Here is a 23,446-nt window from a genome sequence, read left to right on the forward strand (position 1 = left end):
TTGGTCCTTGAGTAATCAAATCCATTTGGCCTGCTCACAGAAGAAGAGAGTCCTTAGTGAGTGGGGAGGCTCTTTGTGTGAGGGCCAGTTTCTGCTAATTATACCACTGAAGTTCTTGCCACAAACATTACCCGTGGCACCCAGATGGTGTAGGTCTCCATGGGAAGTCTCTGCTATCCCTCACATCCAAGGACTCAGCACTTCATCACATCTCAAAACAAACCAATTCCACAGCAAATTTACTAGTCATGGATAGTGTACTATAGATTCCACAGAAATGGAAACAGAGGAGTGGAGAGCATCAGCACATAGCCCTTCACCCCAACAATTCTCCCTTAAATAACCCTTCCAGACCTGCCTCTCCGCTACTCGCACCTCCCCTCTTTGCCCTTCCTTCACACGTCCTCTACAAAAATCGTCCTGAGTAATCTGCTCTTGCCTTCAGCTTACTTTATGCACTCAACCAAAGGCCCAACAGCTATTCCTGGATCTAGAACCAAATATTATTCCTCAAGCAAAGCAATTAAAATTCTCATTCAATATTATACATGTTGATAAGTAGAATGAGTAGGAGAGCAAGGGATAAAGGGTAGAGATTAAAGTGAGCAATTTCTGACAGGGAATACTAGAAGGAGAGTGTTCATTGTTATATCTTTGGACAAGTATTCGTTTTTTAGGTCACCCAAGAGAAGCTAACTTTTACAATTAAAATTCCTGTCTCTGTGAGATAAAAAATATACCCAAAGCAAGAACAAGGCAAAGTCACTTCAGTTTGTCATACCTTATTCTCATTAGCTCTAATTTCATGTTCAAACATTTTACATTCAGGTGTCTGTGTGTTAAATATCAAGGATAATTAACCACATGGAAACAATTCCCAAAATCCCTCGAGCGCTTGCTATGGCGAAACCAATTTACAGGCGTCTGTCTGACATAGCCAATTATTGGGATCCCTCTAGAATCCCAGTTGTACCTGAGGACTTGCCGTGCTATCTTTCCCTCCGGTGAGATCCAGGCAGAACAGGCAGAGGATAGAGTAAATGAGGCACTCAAAGACCCACTGACCTTAGTCAGCTGAGACCTGAGGCTGAGACAGCTCACAAAGTGGGGGCACTTGCTACCTTACTGGAGATACGAACTGTGGTTGAACAGAATCGCTGGGGCCATTGACTGAGACTTTGTCAAACAGTGAACTTGGGTCAGATGTACCCTTCCAAGTTGCCCTCTAGGTGAGCTGCTCTCATCTTGCTTCACCTTTCCATTGCTCTATGAAAAGCACACATACACACACACACACACTCACACACCAAAACATAGTGGCTTAAAACTGTAACAATTTATCATTTCACTTAAGTCTGTGGGAGATTGTGTCTGGGGTCACTCATGCAGCTTGCATCTATCTGGGAGCTCAGACAGGGACCCCAGTTCTCCGTCACATGGTCTTTCTTTCTTTCCGTATGCTACTCCAACTCCAGCTTCTCCCCATGTGGTCTCTCTCCAACAGTATAGCCTGGACTTCAATACAGCATGGTAGTTGGGTTCCAAGAGAGTGTTCCAGAGGACAATGTACAAGTGTGTGTCCAGCCTCGGCTTTTATCATATTTGCTAATGTTCCACTGGCCAAAAAAAATCACAGGGCCAATGTAGGGGGAGACTACACAAGTGGGTTCACTGGGGACCCAGTTCCATTGTCTATCACAATCTTAAAGCACCAGTTCCATTACTTTCCTCTCTGGGGAGCATTATACTCTGCCAGGAGCACAACTGTGAGACCATATGGGCCAAAGACTCTCTGAGTCAACAGAAACAACCCTGCAACTGGAGTATAGGATTGAGTTAGAGAGAATTTTAGAATATGTGTTAAGAAGACTTGGTACTTGGTGCTACCAAAAAATATGCATATATATGTGTATATATATATATAAGGGTCCGTGAAAATGTGAACCTGGATAATTTAATCAGAAAGGCTTAAATTATTAAGTCTGGAAGGTAGTGGGTGTGCCTAATGGAAACTTGTCTTCAGACATGCTTCTCTGATCTGACACTTTCCTAAAGTTAGTACTTACTTCATCCACTTCTTTATTCTCCGGTTAGTGTTAATGAAGCACCAGGCAGCACTCCACGTGCTCAGGCTTCGTGCTGCACCTATTCCGTCTCTCACCTTCTCCTACCTGGACTCTGGCAGTTGCGCAATAGCTGGTCTCTCCATCCCAACCACATGTGCTCCAAAGCATTTGTTCAAAAACATAAATCTAAACCCATTTTGTTTCTGCTTTTAAAACCTCTGAGCTTTTAAGCTCCTTTGGAACCTAACTCCCATCTACTTTCTGTTAAAGGAGAATTTTTTATAAAGGGTAAAATCATGACTCTCATACAAATATAAAATGAACACATGTCAAAGATTTTATTTAGCATACTAATTAATGAGGAACTGGTAAGGTGTTAAAACCCCGTTCAAAGGAGTGTCCACAGAGCAGACACGTAGACAGGCCCTCAGGAATGCTGAAATGAATCCAACAGATGCAAAACTAGATGCTTCCACCAGCGGAGTTCAGGGGTGGAGGAGGCAGGGAAGCAACTGCACCTCCACCTGACAAAATTCATTTTCATTTTTACAGACAAGAATCATTTGCATTGCTCTCAGAGTTGTAAATCTTACAGATTTTTATAACTTATAGAGTTCTTAAAAAGCTCAGACAGTAAAAGGTGCAGACCACTGTAGAACCAGATAACGTGGAAGAGTGCACTAGATGATGCCCAGCATTCTTTTTTTTTTTTTTAAAGATTTTATTTTTTCCTTTTTCTCCCCAAAGCCCCCCGGTACATAGTTGTATATTCTTAGTTGTAGGTCCTTCTAGTTGTGGCATGTGGGATGCTGCCTCAGCATGGTTTGATGAGCAGTGCCATGTCCGCGCCCAGGATTCGAACCAACGAAACACTGGGCTGCCTGCAACGGAGCGCGCGAACTTAACCACTCGGCCACAGGGCCAGCCCCAATGCCCAGCATTCTATAAGACACCTAGTAATCTTTTTAATTTAATTTAATTTAATTTAATAACACAGGTAGTAATCTTTTTTCTCTTTTTCTTTTTTTTCCATTTCAACGTCTTTGACAACTTTTTTACACTTTCCAGCCTCATCAGCAGTAGTTCCTCCAGCCCTCCACCTTATACTGTAGCCACACTGTGCTCCTCACAGTTCCCTAGGAAAGCCCCACAACCTTCTGGCCACCTTCCTGGGCACTTTCTGCATCCTCTGCATGGAGTGGACTTACTCCTTTTTTCGAAGATCTGTCCATCATTCTTTGAATTTATTCAGTATATACTTCCCTCTAGACTAATAATATGCCAAGCAGTGAGGATTCAGAAGCGAAGAAGTTCCCAGCCTAGAACGAGAATCATACTTTGCGTGGTGCCATTTACCTGGAATCACCCAACTTCGGGAAATGCACAAGCATTGCGCAACTGTGAGAGGCGATGGGGCTTCCCTTGCAGTGCATGGGCGTTTCCACTGTTGATCATCCCAAGTGAAGGAGGAACCCTCAAAGGGGACTGAGCAGCAGCATTCAGGGAAGGAGAAAGACAAGGAGAGACCAGGATGAGCAAGCAGAGGAAGAGGGAGGGCTGGTCACCAATGCCACCACCATGGAGAAGTCCAGTAAGAATATGGACTAAATATGCCCATGTGTTTTGGAAACCACCTTTTGCAAAGTGTTTCAGTAAAAAGATGGAGGCAGAAGTCATATCGCTCTGGGCTAAAAAATGAAATAGGGGGTATAGAATTCTAGAAACTGAATGTGGTTTTTTTCTTTTGAAGGAATAAGGATTCGCTTATGGAGCTAAAAAGGGGACAAAGGTGGGAAGAGGAAGAGTAGGTACAACTGCTAAGATAAGTCTCAAAAAAAAAAGTTAGCTATACTGTATGGAAAGAGCACTGGATTTGGAGTCAGAAACATGCATTTTGAATCCTGGTTATGAGATTTGGGGCTTGTTATGCAATCTCATTAGACCTTAGTTTTTGCATCTGTAAAGTGGAATAGTCATACCTCAAAATATCATCCAATGACATAATCTTTATAAAAGGACATAGCACAAGGACTAGCACATACTATGTGCCCAATATGTTATTTTACGCCTCAGAGAGAGAGCAACTACTACCCTGGGTAATCCCACTGATAATCTTGACAAACTCCTATGACATTCATTTGAGGTTTTTGTTCTGTTCTCTATTTAGATCTTGTCTGAGTCAGGTTTCAGAACTGAAGAGTAAAAGAGCACACTGTCCAAATGCTTCGAACACTGTCAGTAAGAATTTGTGTTTCAGGATCTGTTTCTAAATAAGGACCTGGGAGATGATCTTGCTTTGCTTTGATTTACTTTACTGAAGAGCAAGGCCCCAAAAAAGGACAAGACTTGGCTGGACACAGTGGATCCCAGAATAGACCCCAGAAACCAGGTTTTCTGAGAAGGCACCACTGCCCTTTCCATCCTACTAATTAGACCCCAGAAAGACTCTATGATGGAGACAAATGGGAACTATGAGCAGTTCCTTTTTATCACAGTTCCTTTTATCACTGAAGGAGCTTGCAGTAGAACTGATAGAAACGCCAGGCCTCCTACGACTAACCTACCACCGACCGCCCCCTCCCAAACTCGCCACTCCCACCGCTCGGAGGAAGAAATAACGACTAGGAAGAGAGAACTTTAGATTTCCTTTCTGTCCTAAAGAGGGGAAAACAACTTCACTTTCCTTCCTCTAGACAGCATCCTAATTTGTCTCCACTTAGCCACATAGCTCAGGACAAGAGCTTTTGAAATTAATGATGCTTTTCTAAGAGTAATTGCTTCTGTTCTAATCACATGCTATTTCTTGCTACCCACGGGGCTTCGTGTTAAGATTGCCTAAAGGAATCAGCAAATTGCCCAAAATGCACTGCTCTTAAGCCTCCAGGTTACTTAATAAATGATGATGAGTCACCCTAAGTCAGGTAGTCACCTCACATCCCTTATAACGTGAGCTTGCACATCAATTTGCTCCCTAGGAGGCAAATCAGAATGTGGAGCTGGGACAGGGTAGGGGCTCAGATTTTTCCTTCCCTGCTGCTTTTTTAAAATTGAGGTGAAATTCACATAACATACAATTAACCATTTTAGAGTATACAATTCAGTGGTATTTAGTGTATTCACTATGTTGTGCAAACACCAGCTCTCTCTAGTTTCAAAACCTTTTCATCACCCCATAAGAACACTCTGTACCTGTTAAGTAATTGCTCTTCATTTTCCCCTACCCAAATCCCCTGGTAACCTTTAACCTGCTTTCTGTCTCTATGGATTTGCCAATTCTGGATATATCATAGAAAAGGAATCACACATTATGTGACCTATTGTGTCTGGCTTCCTTTACTTAACACAATGTTTTCCAGGTTCATCCGTGTGGTAGCATGTATCAGTACTTCATTCCTTTTTATGGCTGAAAAATATTCCATTGTATGGATATACCACAATTTGTCTGTTCATCTATTGGTGGACATTTGGGTTATTTCTACCATTTGGTAATCATGAATAATGCTGCTACGAACATTCTTGTACAAGTTTCTATGGATCCCAGACATTTTTGATATGCCTCTTTGCTCCTTCAGCTCATGACTAGACCAACTTCCAAGAAACACTCAGTAAAAAGGAATAAGACATTCTTTAAGAAGAAAGGGATATTCTTTTTTGTCACTTTGCTTTTAGTTTCCTACATGATTTTATTGAAAATGTTTACCATTGAACTGGAGGAACATTTATTCCATATAGACACCACAGTACCACTATTTCTGGATATTGTCAGCATATAATATGGTCTAATATGAACACGTTATTTGGTTAGTTGATACAATTTATGTTTTGGTTCAATGACTTTTGCATGTTCATATTTCCCTGACTCCTTTATTTGACTAGATAGAGGTTAGATCTTTCTGCGTTCAACAGAGGTAGATGTGACCAGAAAATGAGGTTGGTCTTACAGCTTCTGGATCAGTGAGGAGCCAGAGATGGGCAAGCACCGGGATCAGCTGCATACTGAAGATCCTTATCAACTGGGCTGGATTACAACCTTCAAATCTCCTTAAATTAAAATTTGGCTGCTTAGTATGGCCAAATCCAGCCTAATTAATTCACAAGTGTGTATACAATACTTTAAAATACAAACATAATGTTAAGTAATGATAGAATAACAAATTCTCAAGCCAGGGAAAGACAATGCAGATTTTTAAATCATGTTTTCTATCTGAGGATCATTATTTTATTTTTTTCCCCAGGTTCATAATTTATCGTATAAATTGAGTATCACATGATGAGTTGACATTAGCTTCTCTGGGCATGGAAACTTAGATGAAGTACTGTCTAGAATCCATTTATGTTGCTTCCACAGCTGGAGTTTTTTTAGACCTTAACTTGAAGTATAATTCCATCACAGCAAAGCAATTACATTATATGATTGTGGCCTCAAAGTATCATAAGAACAAAGGTAAACCTTATCCATCACAACAAGGAAAAATAACAGACATTTCTCATTCAAGACAAGTTCAGTTAAAAACAAACAGTCCTCTATCCCTATCCATTGTCTCCTAAAACCATAAAGATATGTTCCAAGGTTTACAACAGAGATCTGATGCTTTAGTATTCATCATTCTATATTTTATTGAATTCTAAAGTCAAAATAATTTTTTAAACTCAGAGTACAATGTTTGAAGTCATAATATTCTGGAGGCCTAGGGGGCCATGGCTTGACAAGTAAGAGACAGTTGCTGTTGTCTGCTCTTTGGGTTGCCTCCGCCAAAATCATTGAAATATCAGTAACTTGAATCTTAAAGGAGTGCATCATCTCGTCCTCTTGGGGAATGGTGTTTGTGACGCCGACAGCCTCAGAGGGAGCATTATAAATTCTGGAAATAGCTGGCCCAGAGAAGATTCCATGAGTAAAAATGGCGTAAACTTTGCTGGCTCTGGCATAGAGTAGCTTGACCACAGCATAGTATTTTGTGCTGCATGTATCAGTCATGTTGTCCATGAGGACGGCCACCTGATCTTCAGCATCACCAACCAGAATCACCCTATTCACGCCCATGGCTCTCCTTCTCTCTCGATGAAGCAAAGCAAACTCCACATTGAGTCTGTCCGGAAATGACGTAGCCGTCCGCTTTGGGGGAAACAATGACACAGCTCCTTCAGTCAGCAATATTCTCTTGGTTCTGCATGTAAGTCACTCATTGGGATATCGAAGCAGCCCTGGATCTGAGCAGCAGGCAGATCCATGGGAATGGGGTGATCTGGCCCAGTTACTCTAAGCAGATTGGCTTCAAATTTTTCAGAAACTGGAGCGTGACTCTCATCCTTTTTATCGTGTCGGGAGGATGAAAAACATGGGAGTACCACCTTCTCTCTGGAGGACCATGTGGCTTTATCACTGTTGATCATAATAAGTTTCATCAAGGTGTCAATTTTTCCACAGCTACTCTGAATGATATAGACAGCTTGGCCTCTCATACTTTCACCAATGTCTATGCTGATCTGATTGCTGAACATCTTAGTGACCACCTTGCCCAGCTCCAGCCCCAGTCTATCCACCACTTTCTGGGACAGGTCCTGGTGTGAGCTGCCACAGAACACCACCATATTGGGTATGCCTGGGGATTGGCAGAGCCAGAGGATCCTTAAGGTGGTAATGGCAGGAGCAGGAAAGAGCTGCCCCTCACGATGGAAGAGGAGAAGGAAGGGGCGGGGGGGGGGGGGGGGGGTGCTGGCCTGGGGCAGTGAATCCAGCTCTGGAAGAGAGGTTCTTTTGTGTGTGTGTGTGTGTGTGTGTGTGTGTGTGTGTGAGGAAGACGGGCCCTGAGCTGACATCTGTTGCCAATCTTCCTCTTTTTTTTTCCTCCCTGAAGTCCCAGTAAATAGCTCTACATCCTAGTTGCAGGTCACTCTAGTTCTTCTATGTAGGATGCCACCACACCATGGTTTGATGAGCGGTGTGTAGGCCTGCACCCAGGATCCGAACCAGTGAACCCCAGGCCGCTGCAGCAGAGCATGCAAACTAAACCACTCGGCCACAGGGCCGGCCCCTTGAAGAGATATTCTTATTTATGCCACACGTTACTTCACATCTTTCTCATCCACTCTCTTGCCATGTGAGCAAAGAAAAGGACTATCACATAAAAAGAAAATGACCCCACCAATATTTTAGTATAGACTATAAAATGACTGCAGTTAGAACTTTTTGAGATTTGTTGATCCATTGTAATTTCCCCAATATGTGTTTATTTGGATGCTCATTCCCTATGATTAGTAGGAAAACATTTAGAAGAAAAAAGGCCTGTGTGCTTTGTGGCCCGGCACTAAGAGCCCTTGAGTTCATTAGGCATGTCCTCGTGCTACTCTTACCAGAGAGGATGTAGACCATGTTACAGAAAGTGTCACTGTGCTATGCAATGGGGTGGGGGTACAATTCTGTGCCCAGCCGACACCCCAATCAGAAGGTGTCTCTTCTTGCCACAGAGACTAGAGCAACAAAGCAGAGAAAGTTTATTGAGATTGAAAACAGGCACCAGACAAAGCATCAGATGGAGAGAGAGCTTCTTAGCCAAGCAAAAAGATAAAAGCCACTCCCAGAAAACCAAAAACAGAATGACCTCAGCATTTTGCAGCACATATTGGAGAAAACAAGCCTCTGCAGAAATCGATTGATGAAAATTGGAATAAACATAAACTTTTTGCTAACAATTGCAAAAGTTGAATCACAGGCCTTGATACGAGGGTACCATCTACTGGAATTCATCCCAGTAGAATGAGAACAACACGGGACAAATGGAAGAGGGGTGATAGATTCTGATACAGAAGGCTTCATCTGAACAAGATTATTCCTGTGGTCCATTGGCTGAGAGTTCTGTATTGGTTAGCATGCTTTCAGCAGCAAAACAACAACAATAAGATAGAAAACCCAACCCAAATTAGCTTAAATTATAAGCAAATACATTGGTCCATTAAACTGGAAGACAGACATAGGGTAGCTCTATCTCCATTTCTTTGACCTCCTCCAAGTTTGGGTTTCATCCCTAGACTGGCACGGAAATAGCTACAGCAGGTGCCAGCCTCACATCCACACACAACAAGGCTCTGGGAAAGAATAGCACAGCTCTTCCTCTGGGTCTCTCTCAAGAACGGATAAACTTTCCCCAAAACCCCCCAGCAAACATCCCAAAATTGAGTCACATGCCTTCTTCTGACTCAATCACTGCACAGGTGTTGAGATGATCATTATTGCCTTAAACAATTCAGACCCTCGCCGGGAGCTATAGACAATCCCCCCACGGCATGACTGCTCCCGAGCGGTGGAGGGGTAGGATTGATGTTTAAGAGATACCATAAAATCCACTATAGTTTTCCAACAATTCCTTAGTTAGGAAGAACTAGAAGTCATGCTGGAACCCTACATATAGCCTTAAGAGTTTGAAGCTTCTCTCTCTGTTATTTAGGACTTTGGGGCTGCAAGTAACAGAAATACAATTCAATTAGCTAAATGGAACTGGTTGTTCTCAGTATCCAGGAAAAGGTTAAACTTCCAGCCTGAGGGGATGTCCAGGGATGCAGCTTGGCCGCGATTGGAACAGGACCATGAGTGCTGCCAGGACTCTCCCTCCCTCGCTCACCTCTGCTCCTCTTTGCATACTGATGTCGCTCTTTCCCACTCAGACTGGATTTTTTCACATAGCAGGAAACTTGGGTGCTGACAGCAACCAAAATTTACATCTCACAACTTCAGTCACTGTAGAGAAACTGAATTCAAGGTCTCTCTGGTCCCAAGTCAAAAATCTTTGGAAAGGGCTTCATTGGCTGAGCTTGAGTTAGATGCCAATCCCTGGATAAATCAGCTGAAGCCAGGAGTTGGGAGTCAGCTTGTACTAACAGTAGAACTTCTGTTCTAACTGTGTGGATGGATGAAGAGGCAGTTCCAAGGAAAGGGGTCTTGGGAGGACAATCCTAAGTGTCCACTACAATAGCTATGCTCAGTTGTGTCATAAATTGAGTTCTCATTCCAAGAGGAGGGCTCTTTCATTTGCAAAAATATTTCTTAAGAAAAATCCCCCCAGGTATTATTACAAATAATAGACTGACAATTGCAGTCAAGTTTGGCAAAGCAAAAGAAAGTGCCTTCTTTCTCACTGAAAGAGGGACACTCTTGGCTTGGTTCAAACACAGGAAAGAAGGAGAGAATCAGAGACTGGTTATTTTCCACAATCCTGGGAACTGAAGTCGTCTTCTCCCACAAAAAAAGATGGCAGCGGCCGGCCCCGTGGCCAAGTGGTTGGGTTTGCACGCTCCCCTTTGGCGGCCTGATGTTTCGCCGGTTCAGATCCTGGGCGCAGACATGGCACCGCTCCTCAAGCCATGCTGAGGGGGCATCCCACATGCCACAACTGGAAGGACCCAAAACTAAAAAATATACAACTGTGTACCAGGGGGCTTTGGGGAGAAAAAGCAAAAATAAAATCTTTACCCCCCCCACAAAAAAAAGATGGCAGTTGTGAAATGGAGCGGGAGTTCATGAGAAAGGAAGAAGAGAATATCTAGGAGCTGGGCCAGGATGAAGAAGCAGGGCTGACACCTCAGGAGGCAACAGGGCTATGGGTTTCTCTCTTGGTTGAGGTTCCCCCAAAAGCAGATCCTGAAAATGATTTGGGTACAAGTACTTTTGGAGGTCATCCCAGGAAGCAAGTGAGGGAGCAGAGAAGTATGTTACAGGGTGTGACAAGATGTGTTAATAAGTGCATTGCTGCTATGGACTACTAGGGACGCTCCAAGAGACTGTAGAACACATCCCAGAATTTCTGGGATTTTTATCCATCAACTCCCATCCCCATCAGATGAGTGTCACTCCTGGGGGCATTAATTACCCAGCACTTCCAAGCATAGCATGCTCACCAAAGAAGGCCTTTAAAAAGAAAGAATCATGTGCTTAAGGGAGGTCATTGGTGTGACATGGAAACCCAAGATTCAAACGACCTACAGGGTGGGCCAAGAGGATATGGCAGGAGGCATTGACAGCACATGCTATAGTTCCCAGAACCCACCCCACAGGCAGACATCTCAACCTCCACACCTTCAGCCACAATCTCCCCTCTCAGATCTTCCTGGTGTCCATTTTAATTAGATTTCTTCTAGATTCATTCAGCAATGGGGGAAGAGTGGCCTCCCCACAGTGTGCATTGGGCCAGCCCTCAGCTGTGGTTTGGGAAAGGATGAGACCCAACATGTACTGAGTAGTTACTGCAGGCCAGGTTCTGTACATATATAATCTCATGGTAATGCTCAAAACAGCCCTATGATGTACATAATATCTCCCAATTCTATATGCATGTACATATACATATACATACACATATGGGAAACGAGACCTGGAGAGGAAAGTAACTTGCTCCATCTCAAATGGCTAGGAGGTGACAGAGCCAGTCACCATGGGTGGTTAACTCCAAAACCTCACACGCTTTCCTCCTGACGCAAGAAGAGAGGCCAATGCCTCTTCACCTCTCAGGAAGAACACTTCCCTTAGATCAAGAGACCCATGTTTAAAGAATTCCTAGGAATTTCAGAAAGCTCCAGTCCTCCCAGAGCCTACGACAAACCTGATTGTCTGGCAGGATATATTTCACTAATACTGAAATAGTACCTGAACCCTGCCTACGTGTAACCACTCCTTAATATACATCCGCTTAACACAAAGCCCTTTGCATGTTGGGCTGGCTATTTTGCTGCTTTGAGTTTATGTGAGGAGGGATTGATGTGGAATAAGCCACAGGGCAGAAACCCACACATGTTACCTCCCTCCAGGGGGACACTTCCCCGGGCTGGGAATTACAGGAACTCAGTACCTATTAAATGGAGAGATTTGCCTACAGGAGGAGCAAGTTTTGAAGAGTCCAGGTGACGTATGTGGCAGTGTTTTTCAGTCTGGGGAGTGTGTTGCATAAAAGGAGTAGATAAATTTAGCAACTTCACCTGCTGATGATTTCCCCAGTGAGTCTCTGGAGAAGACTCCTCCTTCCCTCTCCAGGGCAACAGGAGCTGGGATTACTCTTTCACCTCCTGGAACATATTGGATCCCACAGAAAATCCTTTGCCCGCCCAAGAAGCTCTTAGCAACGATCACCTTGGTTTCATGTCACACCACTGGGCAATAATTCCGTTGATTTATAGGCACTTATTGGGTGTCTACACTACTCCCAGCCCTGTGAAAAGCATCAAGGATATCCATATGAACAAGGTCTATTTGCCCTCAAAGAATCTCAAGTGATGGAAGATTTGCAATTTTTGTTGAGTGTTAAACAACAAATATGCAGATGCTGGTGTTGTGTCTGGCACATATAGGTGCCCAGTCAATGTTAGTTTTCTTACATTTCCCTTACTGTTCTTCAAAACGCTTTTATGGGAATTGTCTGGTTGATTTCTCAGAGCCTCCTCGAATCCAGTTTGGAATGAGACAGAAGAAAAACACATCAATAAGCATAGGAATCCTGGGAGTAAAAAGAGACAGGCATTATTAGCCTCTTCTGTACTTGAGGAAAATGCAACCAGCTAGGCCACGGAGCAACACAGTGGTGAAGGGCACAGCTGTGGAGCCTGGGCTGGAATTCTGACTCTGCCACATCAGACCTTGCGCATTCTTAACACTCTGCCTCAGTTGCTTCATCTATAAAAGGGGATGTGATGGTTAGTTTTATGTGTCAACTAGGGTAGGCTATAGTGGCCAGTTATTTAATCAAACACTAATCTAGGTGTTGCCGTAAAGATATTTTGCAGATGTAGTTAACAGCTACCATCAGTTAACTTTAAACAAGGGAGCTTACTCTCAATAACGTGGGTGGGCTTCATCTAATCAGTTGAAAGGCCTCAAGAGCCAAAACGGAGGTTTCCCAGAGGAAGAACATTCTGCCTCCAGCAACATCAGTTCCTGCCCAAGCCTACTGGCCTGCCCTATGGACTTTGGGCTTACCAGCCCCCACGATTGTATAAAGCAATTCCTTCAGATAGATAGATAGACAAACAGACAGACATATGTCTCCTGTTGGTTCAGTTACTTTGGAGAATCCTGACTGACACAGGGGACAATAACACATCCCAACTCACAGAGTTGCTGTGAGAAGGAGCATGCTTTGAACAGTGCCTGACACAAGGGAAAGACCACGCTAAATGTCACCTACTCAAGACCACTTGGCTGGTGGCTGTGAGCTGAGTCCCCAAAGTCAAGACTTTAAACCACACGCCATATTTCCTCTGCCCACTGCACAGAGAGTTGTACCAATCTGGCCTGCCTTTCAGAGCTACTCGAGTGAGAAATGAGAACACATTTCCTACGTTCCTCGCCACCTCCTTTATCAGTTGATTCACAAAATGGCTGGGTCTCACTGCTCGGGTGATGGAGATGCAACTAGAATCTGACCATCTCATTCTTCCCTAAGGGCATTAGGGTTATTAATGGGACTCCCTCAAGAATCCCCTCAAAGCTGCAATCTGGGCTTGGCTTTAAGCCACAGGTGGGGACTTCACTTTTCCATCAAGTGTCATTGACTCATGATGAATGGCTAATCAAAATCATAAAGGTAAAAAGTTATTTATTAAAGGTTCGGGTTTTTTTAAGCATGGGGACATTTTTAGCATTTTATTTTGGTTTTATCTTGATCAGCATGAGAAACGAGGTTGGGAAATGGTAAAGGGGGCCTCAGAAAGAAATGGAATTGGCCAAGAATGAATCTTGTTTGGCCTGGGAAGGGATGGAGGCAGGGCAGGGATGAATGGTGCATAATCCAGTAGACTTTTAAAAAATAACATTGTCAAAATTTTTTCTAAAAAGCATTTTCACCCCTATTTAAAATCTGAAGGCATATTTTGCAGATAAAATGAATGGTTTTCCTAGGCCAAACATCCATTGCATGACTTTAAAAACAATGATGCTCAAGATCTTTGCAGCATTTTAGAAAGTTTCAGTGCCTTGGCATATTCTGTTCCCACTACCCGCAATGCTTTTCCTCTTACCAGGCAAACAACCAACAAAACTCAGCTCAATAATTACCTCTCTGGAAAGCCTTTCCTGACCACTCCTGGTAGAGGTGATCACACTCCTCTTCCCTTTGTACACCCACAGCCCCTCTTTCTGCTCCATCTCTGCATAATACCCCACAGCTCAAGGGGCACACCTGTGTCCTCCATCTAATTAAGAGCTTCTTTGCTTGCTTTTCTCTTTTTTTTAATGTGAGGAAGAGTGGCCCTGAGCTAACACCTATTGCCAATCTTCCTCTTTTTGCTTAAGGGAGATTGTTGCTGAGCTAACATCTGTGCTGATCTTCCTCTATTTTATGTGGGACGCCAGCACAGCATGGTTTGATGAGTGGTGCTGGGTCCATGTCTGGGATCCAAACCAGCCAACCTCAGGCTGCCAAAGCAGAGTGCGCAAACTTAATCACTATGCCACCGGGCTGGCCCCCGCTAGCTTTTCTTAAGGATCTTTGTGCCCTTTGTACTGTACCTAACACAGTACATGACATATAATTCATGCTCAACATATGTAGCATGAGAAGGCATGGATCAGTGAGTTTCAAATGAACTCATATGTATAAAACTAAGCCAAGGGTTGGATTTGGATCAGGAGCTAGAGGTGTCTCACCCTTGTATTGTTCATATTCAGTGAGCTATTACAAACACAAAAACTAAAGAAATTGCCTGTGTGAGCAAAGCAGGGACCTGTGGATTTGATTATCTGACTTTCAGACCCGTTGTTCTTTACCTCCCTCTGAGTGGCCACTCTCTAAGGACAGGCAGAGTTATCATAATGCTGTCTGTCAGATTCTGTGGCTGCAGCAGCTCTGGTCAAAAGTTTGTTGGTATAAACTGGAGACAATATTTGCAAATCATTTATCTGACAAGGAGTTTATCTCCAAAATATATAAAGAACTCATATAACTCAACAACAAAACAAACAACCCAATCAAAAAATGGACAGAGGATATGAACAGACATTTTTCTAAAGAAGATATACAGATGGCCAACAGACACATGAAAACATGTTCAACATCACGAATTATTAGGGAAATGCAAATCAAAACTACAATGAGATATCACCTTACACCAGTCAGAACGGCTATAATTACCAAGCAAAAAAACAACAAATGCTGGAGAGGATGTGGAGAAAAAGGAACCCTCATATACTGCTGGTGGGAATGCAAACTGGTGTAGCCACTATGGAAAACACTATGGAGATTTCTCAAAAAATTAAAAATAGAAATACCATACGATCCAGCTATTCCACTACTGGGTATTTGTGCAAAGAACTTGAAATGAGTGATCCAAAGAGATTTATGCACCCCTATGTTCACTGCAGCATTATTCACAATAGCCAAGGCATGGAAGCAACCCAAATGCCCTTCTAGAGATGAATGGATAAAGAAAATGTGGTATATATATTTGCAGTGGAATACTACTCAGCCATAAAAAAGACAAATCATCCCATTTGCAACAACATGGAGGGACCTTGAGGGGATAAAATAAGTGAAATAAGCCAGACAGAGAAAGACAAATACTGCATGATTTCACTCATATGTGGAAGATAACAAATACACGGATAAAGAGAACAGACCAGTGGTTACCAGAGGGAAAGGGGGTTGGGGGGTGAGCAAAAGGGGTAAGGTGGCACTTATATACAATGATGGACAAAAATTAGACTACTGGTGGTGAGCACAATGAAATCTATTCAGAAATTGATAAATAATAATGTACATCCAAAATGGCACAATGTTATAAACTGTTATGATCTCAATAAAACTAGTGAAAAAAAAAGTTTGTGGGTGTAACAACTAAATGCAGTGGGTGGATCTGGTTTAGATCCTAATTCAGACAATCTACTGTAAAAAGGCAGTTTTGAGGCAAATGGTAAATCTGAATACAGATCGAGTATTAAATAATATTAATAGTTATTTCTAATTTAATTAAGTGTGACAATTTTATTATTATTTTGTAAGAAAATTTTTAAGAAATATGTGCAGAAGCATTTAGGGACACAATAACATATTGACAGAGATTTGCTTTAAAAGGCTACATCCAAAAGATAAAACAAAAGAGAGAGAGGAAGGTCAGAGAGAAAGAAGGAAGGAGAAAGGAAGGAGGATGAAACAAAGATTAAGTAAATATGGCCTAATGTTGATAATTGTTGGATCTGGGCATGAAGATTCTCTCTAACATTGTGAATGTTTGAATGTTTTCATAATAAAACAGTTTTTAAAAAGGCTTTCTGGAAAAGGAAATGTAAAGGACTTAGTAAATTAATGCCAGATGATCTTTGGATGCAATTCATTCACGCAGCCTTTCCCAGCCTTCTGAGAACCAGCCGCTGAGGGCTTTGTCGGCCACATACCTCTGGACCAACTAAGAGCAGGAGTTCCCCCTAGGCAAAGCTGTTGTAACTTTTGCTTTGGAAAATCCTAGCTTGTCTTCAATATGCTCTGAATCTAGGCCCAAGACAGCCTCTAGCCTGGGCAAAAGGAGTCCCCTGCATGGTCTAATCTAGCTCGCTAGGTCACCGTATTTTGCATTTGTGCCTGTATTGGTTAGGCTTAACCAAGTGGGTTATATAAGACAGTTTTTTTTTTCTCACTCATGCAAATGCCCAGGTAGGTGGTCTAGGAATGGGTCAAGAGCTCCACAATTGCCAGGAACTACTTCTTCTGAGTACTCTGTAATGTCCATCTCACACTCTATCACTTCATTCATATCCCGTTGGCCAGAATTTTGTGCATGATTCTTACATGGCTCCACTTTGCTGAAAGGGAAGTTTAGAAATGTAGTCTTTAGCTGGTCAACCATGCAAGGAGAGAGTGAAGAATAGGGGACAACCAGCAGTTTCCACTACCATGCCCAAGCGTTATTATCCTCTGGGCACATGTTTCTCCTGGGGACCACTTAGAATGAGGTAGCAAAAATCAGGTTTCCAGGGTCCCCTACAAAAACATTATCTTTCTATCACTTCTACTGGTGCTCTTTCTGCTGTGCTTTCTGATGACATCAGAATGTGGGTCTGCATCCTTGCTCTAAACTCCATCAAGGAAGAGCTTGCCTGAGAATGGACATAACACAGGAGAGCAGAGCTAAGAGATGGAGAGACTGCATCCTGCTGATGTCATTAGAACACCTGGATCTAGCCATGGTGGTAAGCAGAATGTTAAATTATGTGACGCAATAAATATCCCCTTTTTTTTCTTAAAAACAATAACAAAACACTATCCACTTTGACCTTTGTCACTAGAACATGCAACCCGCACAGCTGGAGGAGACCTGAGGGGAGGGAGCTCCACAAAGGGTGAAAGATGTGAGGCGCTCCAGGCGCTGCCGTTTCCAGAGAGGGAGTGAGGAAACTCCCACCTGTGGAGCACCTACTGCACAGCCAGCACTGTGGGGTGCTCTCATATCTCATATACTTCACATACATCATCTCTTACACATGTATGTAACATAACATCTATTTATCACATACAGTACCTCCTTTAATTCTCATATAACCCTGAAGTACATGTCCTCATTCCCGTTTTACAGAGAAGGGCACTAAGGCTTGGAGTTGTTAAGTAACTTCTCCAAGGTCACAGCACTGAGAAGTAACGAGCAGGTATTAAAGCCAGATCCATGCCACCACCCCCCCCACCGCCCACCCCTCTCCCCCCCTTCCCCCACCCCCCCACACACACTTCATTTAAATTCTTTCCTGGGCCCTCTTCCTTTCTGGCTCCTGCTCCATCTAAGCCCCTCCTCCTGTCCCCTGCGCCCTTTGGCTCCTGCTGCTGATTATCAGCCTTTTCAAGGTGCTAGGAGCCCAAAGGGAGCTGAGGCATCACTCCAAGTAGCAAGATGGTTCTTTGGAAATAAACTGGGAATGCATATCTCTAGGACACCTATGGACAAGAGCAGGAGCTCAGACACAAGTGAGTTCAATTGGCTTCTGGGGCAGAGGAGGGTAATTTTACCCAGGGTAACCCAACCATCACCATCTGGTCATGGAGGTGGAGTGACATAGCCAAGAGCTCCGAACCAGGTTCCAATGATCTAAGCACTGGTTCCAGCTCAGCCCCTGAGTCCCTTAGGCAAGTCAAGGCCCCTCTCTGGGCCTTGGTTTCCTCTTCTATAAAGTGCAGGACTCGGTCTAGAGGTGCTGTAAGCTCCTTCCCAGCTCATCACATCTTGGGTTCTGTGATCTGAGAGGCCACAAATCTCAGTCCAAGATTTTGCCATCCTCAAGTACCAGTCACTAGGCCAGCAGGAGGTCAGGCTTTGTTGGGTGAGGTCCTTACCTCTCGGGAATTCATCATTTATTTTCCAAATAGATAAAGGGTGGACTAGAAGAAACTAGGTGTATGTGGGGGCTCATTTGTGGTTCCCATCACTATGGAAAATTCCCTAAGCTTCTACAATCTCCACCTGTGGTGATGTGAGCACCGGATCTGGATCTAGGAGCAAACCTGGGCCAAACTGCCCTACTGAGCACACCACTTCTTCCCCAGCCTCTTCTTACCCTCTCACTGGCACAGGCTGCCTGTTGCCTGACTCAATTTTCTCCACTAATTAAATGTCACACTTCCAGCTGCAGTCACTAAGAGATGATCTCCAGGCAATTCAGTAGAGGGAAAAATAAGGTCCTTCCCATTTCTTACTACCCTCATGAGACATTGACCATGAAGCTGGCTAAAACCAATGACAAACAGGGTTGCTATGAAGAAGTGTTAATGGGGCCCATGGCACAAGAAGCAGCAATTAGGAGACAAAAGGAAATCCTTAAGAGGAAGTAAATAGACTCCTTCCCAGAGAGCAGGGGAAGCAGGTGAGCCCATGGCCCACATATCTACGGGGGTTCACCACATCCCATGGTCATGGTCTTTTATTCTAGTATATTTCTCTATTTTATAGGAAATATAATGACCAATTATTTTGTAGATGCCACAGTTCTTTTTGGAAAGTGGTGGAGTATAGCTTCAAAAGTCAACCAGGAAGTTACCGGCCAGTATCCAATGATGAATGAATAAGGATCCAAGGTCGGCCCTCATGTCAATATGGAAAGTTGGTCAAATTAAAGCATCTCACATCTGAGAGCCTCCTGCATCTTCAGAATATCTGCGTGGAAGAGAAAGGCATGAGTTTTGCCTCAGTTTAAAAGGTGAGGAAAGCAAGACTCAAAAAGGATAAATGGCTTGCCTGACCTCACTCAATCTGTAAGCAACAGGGCTTCTACATCAGACGACAATTCGTCTGTATGTGGTTTCCACTCTGATAGTTTTCAAGTTCACTCTCATTGAAACAGAACAAAAAAGGAAGAGGCAGGGGCCAGCCTTGTGGTGCAACGGTTAAATGCGCAAGTTCTGCTTTGGCAGCCTGGGGTTCGCTGGTTCGGATCCCGGGTGTGGACATGGCACCGTTTGGCAAGCCATGCTGTGGTAGGTGTCCCACATATAAAGTAGAGGAAGATGGGCATGGATGTTAGCTCAGAGCCAGTCTTCCTCAGCAAGAAAAAGAGGAGGATTGGCAGCAGATGTTAGCTCAGGGCTAATCTTCCTCAAAAAAAAAAGAAAGAAAGAAAAGGAAGAGGCAGGAGGAGAACAGAAAGTATCACAGCTTTAAAAGATTGACCGCAGTATCCAAACCACTAGATTCCCACAGGACAATAAGTCATGGGCAATCAGCAGATGTGGGAATGTGCCCCCAAGTTCTCAATGGCCACCAATGCTCAACAGATTCCAAACACATCACAGCTGGCAGTGATGGGTGACTGATGGCTGGAGGAAACAATGAGCATGGCTGGCTTTGAGGATGCGACCTGCCACTCATGGTCAGCCACTTCTCCTCCCTACTTGGACCTCAGGCCCTTGGCTGACTTTCTCTTCCACTGAAGTAGAGACAACCAAAGGTAGAGGGTGGATTCTAGAAGGGAACCCAAACATCCAATTTCAACTTTTGTTTGCTAGATGAGAAAATTGAAGTCCTGAAAAAATGGAGTAATTTGCCCAAGGTTACATGGGCACTTGGCAACAACCTCGGGTTTCCTGATTGTCTTTCCACTCCTCTTTCCAAACTGTTCAGTTGCCCACTTGGCCTGTGTGTGACTGAGATAGTCCTGGTGACACAGGACTCCTATCAAGGTACCCAAGGGAAAATGCCTGGCCCTAAAGATATAGAGACCTTAGAGAGACAGCTCTTAACCCTTCTTAGAAAACCCCTTTCCTCCTCAGGATGTGCACCCCTGGGGGGACGAGTTAGGATTAGTTCAAGCATAGTCACCATGCTTTCCTGGGACCATCACTCCTTTCTGATCCTTTTTGAAGCCACTTCATACTTGTGACTCTTTCTTCCCTTGTGATGAAATCTCAAGATCTCTGGAATCTCTCCCTTTATCTTGACTTCCACAGCACCTTTCTTCCAAATCCATCAGATAAACCTGAACAGGTCTGAACATACAACCTCCAAGACTCACCATCCTCCTTGTAAACTGGAAGGTGCAAACAGACCCTTTAGAGAAGGGAATCCCTTAACTCCACACTCCAGATGCTACCATGCTCAGTTCTGTCTCAGCCAGATCCAATTTTCAGCTGCACCCTGTATTCCAGCTACCCTACATCACCCATCGCAGCCCCAAGTGACAAATCTTTCCCATCTCCATGCCTGTCCTTTTTGTCTGGAATACCTTTTTCTCTCTTCTCTGCTTGACAAGATGCTGCTCATTTGTCAAGGCCCAGCTCCAGCGTCTCCTCTTCTAGGATGCTGTATTGATCTGGGTCCCAGCAAGGTCCAGATGAAGAGATTTTCTTAAGTGGAAAGCTTACTTACAGAGATACGGGCAATATAAAAAAAATAAATGAGGGATAGGGTGGCACCCAGACAACAGCAAATGTAGGAAGCCATTACTACCCCAAGACTGAATGGGCCAAGAGGAGGAAATACTGTTACACGAGCCCTTTGAGAGCTGGAGGCACAAAGGAGGGGCTGCACCGACAGCCACAGTCACTGCTAGAGACGGTGCTGAAGCAGGCAAGAAATACCCCAGCCTCTCTCTCCTCCCACCCTTTGATCTCCCACTGTTGCTTCCCTTTGGAGGAACCCAACCAGATGCCAGAGGGCAACAGAGCACTGGCATGCCTATGCAGGATTCAGCATCCCAGGACACAGAGCAGGGCAGAGAATGGATAGAGAATGGATTGGGGGTGGGGAGGCGGGGAAAAAAAGACTAACTGGCACAGATGCCTTCCCTGCTTCCCACTCCCACCACAAGCAGAATCCATCCTCTCCTCTTCACATGCTTCAAAAGCTAACGTATTCATCACACTGTATCACAACTAGGGAGATCTCTATCTCCCGGCCAGGCAGTGAGCCTCTGGAGGGCAGGCACAAAGTAGGTGCTCAAGAAATGATCGCTTTATTAGTGATCACCATGAATGTATTTTCAAATCTCCTCGCTTCTTCATTTTACTCCCCCTGCTAATCTTAAAGCTAACTGCTGTGTAAGTTGAGCCATTTTCTGAGTAATAAAGCCCACTTTCTCAGTCTCATCTTAAAAAAAAAAAGCTCCTCACTCTATTGTCACCACTTAGTTCAACAAATATCATTTGAGCCCCTGTGCCTAAGCACCGTAGTTTGTGATGGAAGATTCAAAGGTGACTAGACTAGGGACTCAATTCTTGGGGAAAATTTTACGGACTAAGTGACTTAGCTTGTGTTGTTGAAATGGAATTGCAGTCACAGAAAAACCATAAAAATAAGTTGATCTAGGGCTCTTTAAATAGTAGTAGTAACTATCACCATTTATTGAGCACTTACTCTATGATGGAAACTATGCCAATGCCTTACATATATTATCTTAGTTAACTGTTACAAACCTGAGAGATGGTTATTTTTCCCAATTTACAAATGAGGAAATTGAGGCCAGAGACATTAAGTAGCCACTAAACTCACACAACTAATAAATGATTGACTGAGATTAGAGTCCAGGTAAGTCCAAATCTAGAGCCCATGTTTTTATTCACAACATTATACTTAAAGACAATTTTTTTTTTTGAGGAAGATTAGCCCTGAGCTAACATCTGCTGCCAATCCTCCTCTTTTTGCTGAGGAAGACTGGCCCTGTGCTAACATCCGTGCCCATCTTCCTCTACTTTATATGTGGGATGTCTACCACAGCATGGCTTGCCAAGCGGTGCTACGTCCGCACCCTGGATCAGAACCGGCGAACCCCGGGCTGCCAAAGCAGAAGGTGCACACTTAGGCGCTGAGCCACCGGGCTGGCCCCTAAAGACAATTTTTTACAGCACAAAAAAGGCAGTTCATGTAGAAAACATGAAAAATAGATTTCTCTTTTTCAAAAGTAAGTGTAAAATAGTATAGATTCAAACCTTTAGCTGGCCTTGTGGTGTGACCCAATAGTAAGCGCAGCAGACGGGAAGACCAGAATCTGAGTTTGAAGCAGGATCTAGGGAAAACTAAACAGCCTTGGCTTCAGCAACTAGCTACCTGTTCCACAGTGCCCTCTGGTGGCCAGCTGATATAATGCATGGTTTTCCTTCTTCAGGAGTGAAATGTTTAACCACCAAAGATTCTGCCAGGGTCAACCTTGGATAAAGTAGATTAAGTCTGTTTCCTGGCCATGCTCTGCTCCAGCCTCATGCCCACTGACCTCACACTCCTTATGACTGGAGTAGACAGAGCATGGATTTGGACATCAGGCTGACCTGAGATCAAGTGCCAGCTCCACCACTTAGAGATGTCAACGAGTGAGACTCACAGAGCAGCAGGACCATGCTGGAGCTCCCTGAGTTTCTGCCTCCCAGCTTCCCTGTTAACAGCCAGAGTCCAGTTTCATCACTGCACTCAGGGTCGACTGACCATGCCAACCAAACTCTCAAGATATTCAGACAATCACCTAATCAGCATTAATCCTGGCTTTCTATGCTTCTTTGACTCAGTATTTAGGCATTTATTATTTTTCCTTAATATATACAATTTTATCTTCCCAAAAGGAACAATTCTGTCTTGAGACTGCCACAAAACAATAAAATTGACTCTTCCTTATCAGAATCTCCATAACCTTAGTTGAAGAGGTGAGACCTTTACCCACTTATTTCTTAATGGGCACCACTGTTTTCAATGCTTATCAAAAATACATTTTTGCCTCACCACACATGTTCATAGTTAAACAATGCTTCAGTCTGTTCTTCTTTATATATTTATATTAGTTTAATGGTTCTATCATTATTCAATTCATAACAAATCTATATTTATAAAATCAATACAAGAATATGATGTTTGAATACTCCTAGCATCTCTCTGTAGAAAGTTTCAATAGAAGGAATAGATTAATTCCTTGCTAATACTAATACTAAGACTAATACTTCATG

The 23,446-nt window shown here is 43.6% G+C and overlaps 1 pseudogene; it reads right to left on the minus strand.

The window, feature by feature from the left end:
- Positions 1–2,380: 2,380 nt before the first annotated feature.
- Positions 2,381–14,193, minus strand: LOC138923696 (ribose-phosphate pyrophosphokinase 2 pseudogene; annotated as a pseudogene).
- Positions 14,194–23,446: the final 9,253 nt, after the last annotated feature.

Source organism: Equus caballus, chromosome 4 (genome assembly GCF_041296265.1).
Source record: "Equus caballus isolate H_3958 breed thoroughbred chromosome 4, TB-T2T, whole genome shotgun sequence".
In the NCBI taxonomy this organism is placed as follows: Eukaryota; Metazoa; Chordata; class Mammalia; order Perissodactyla; family Equidae; genus Equus; species Equus caballus.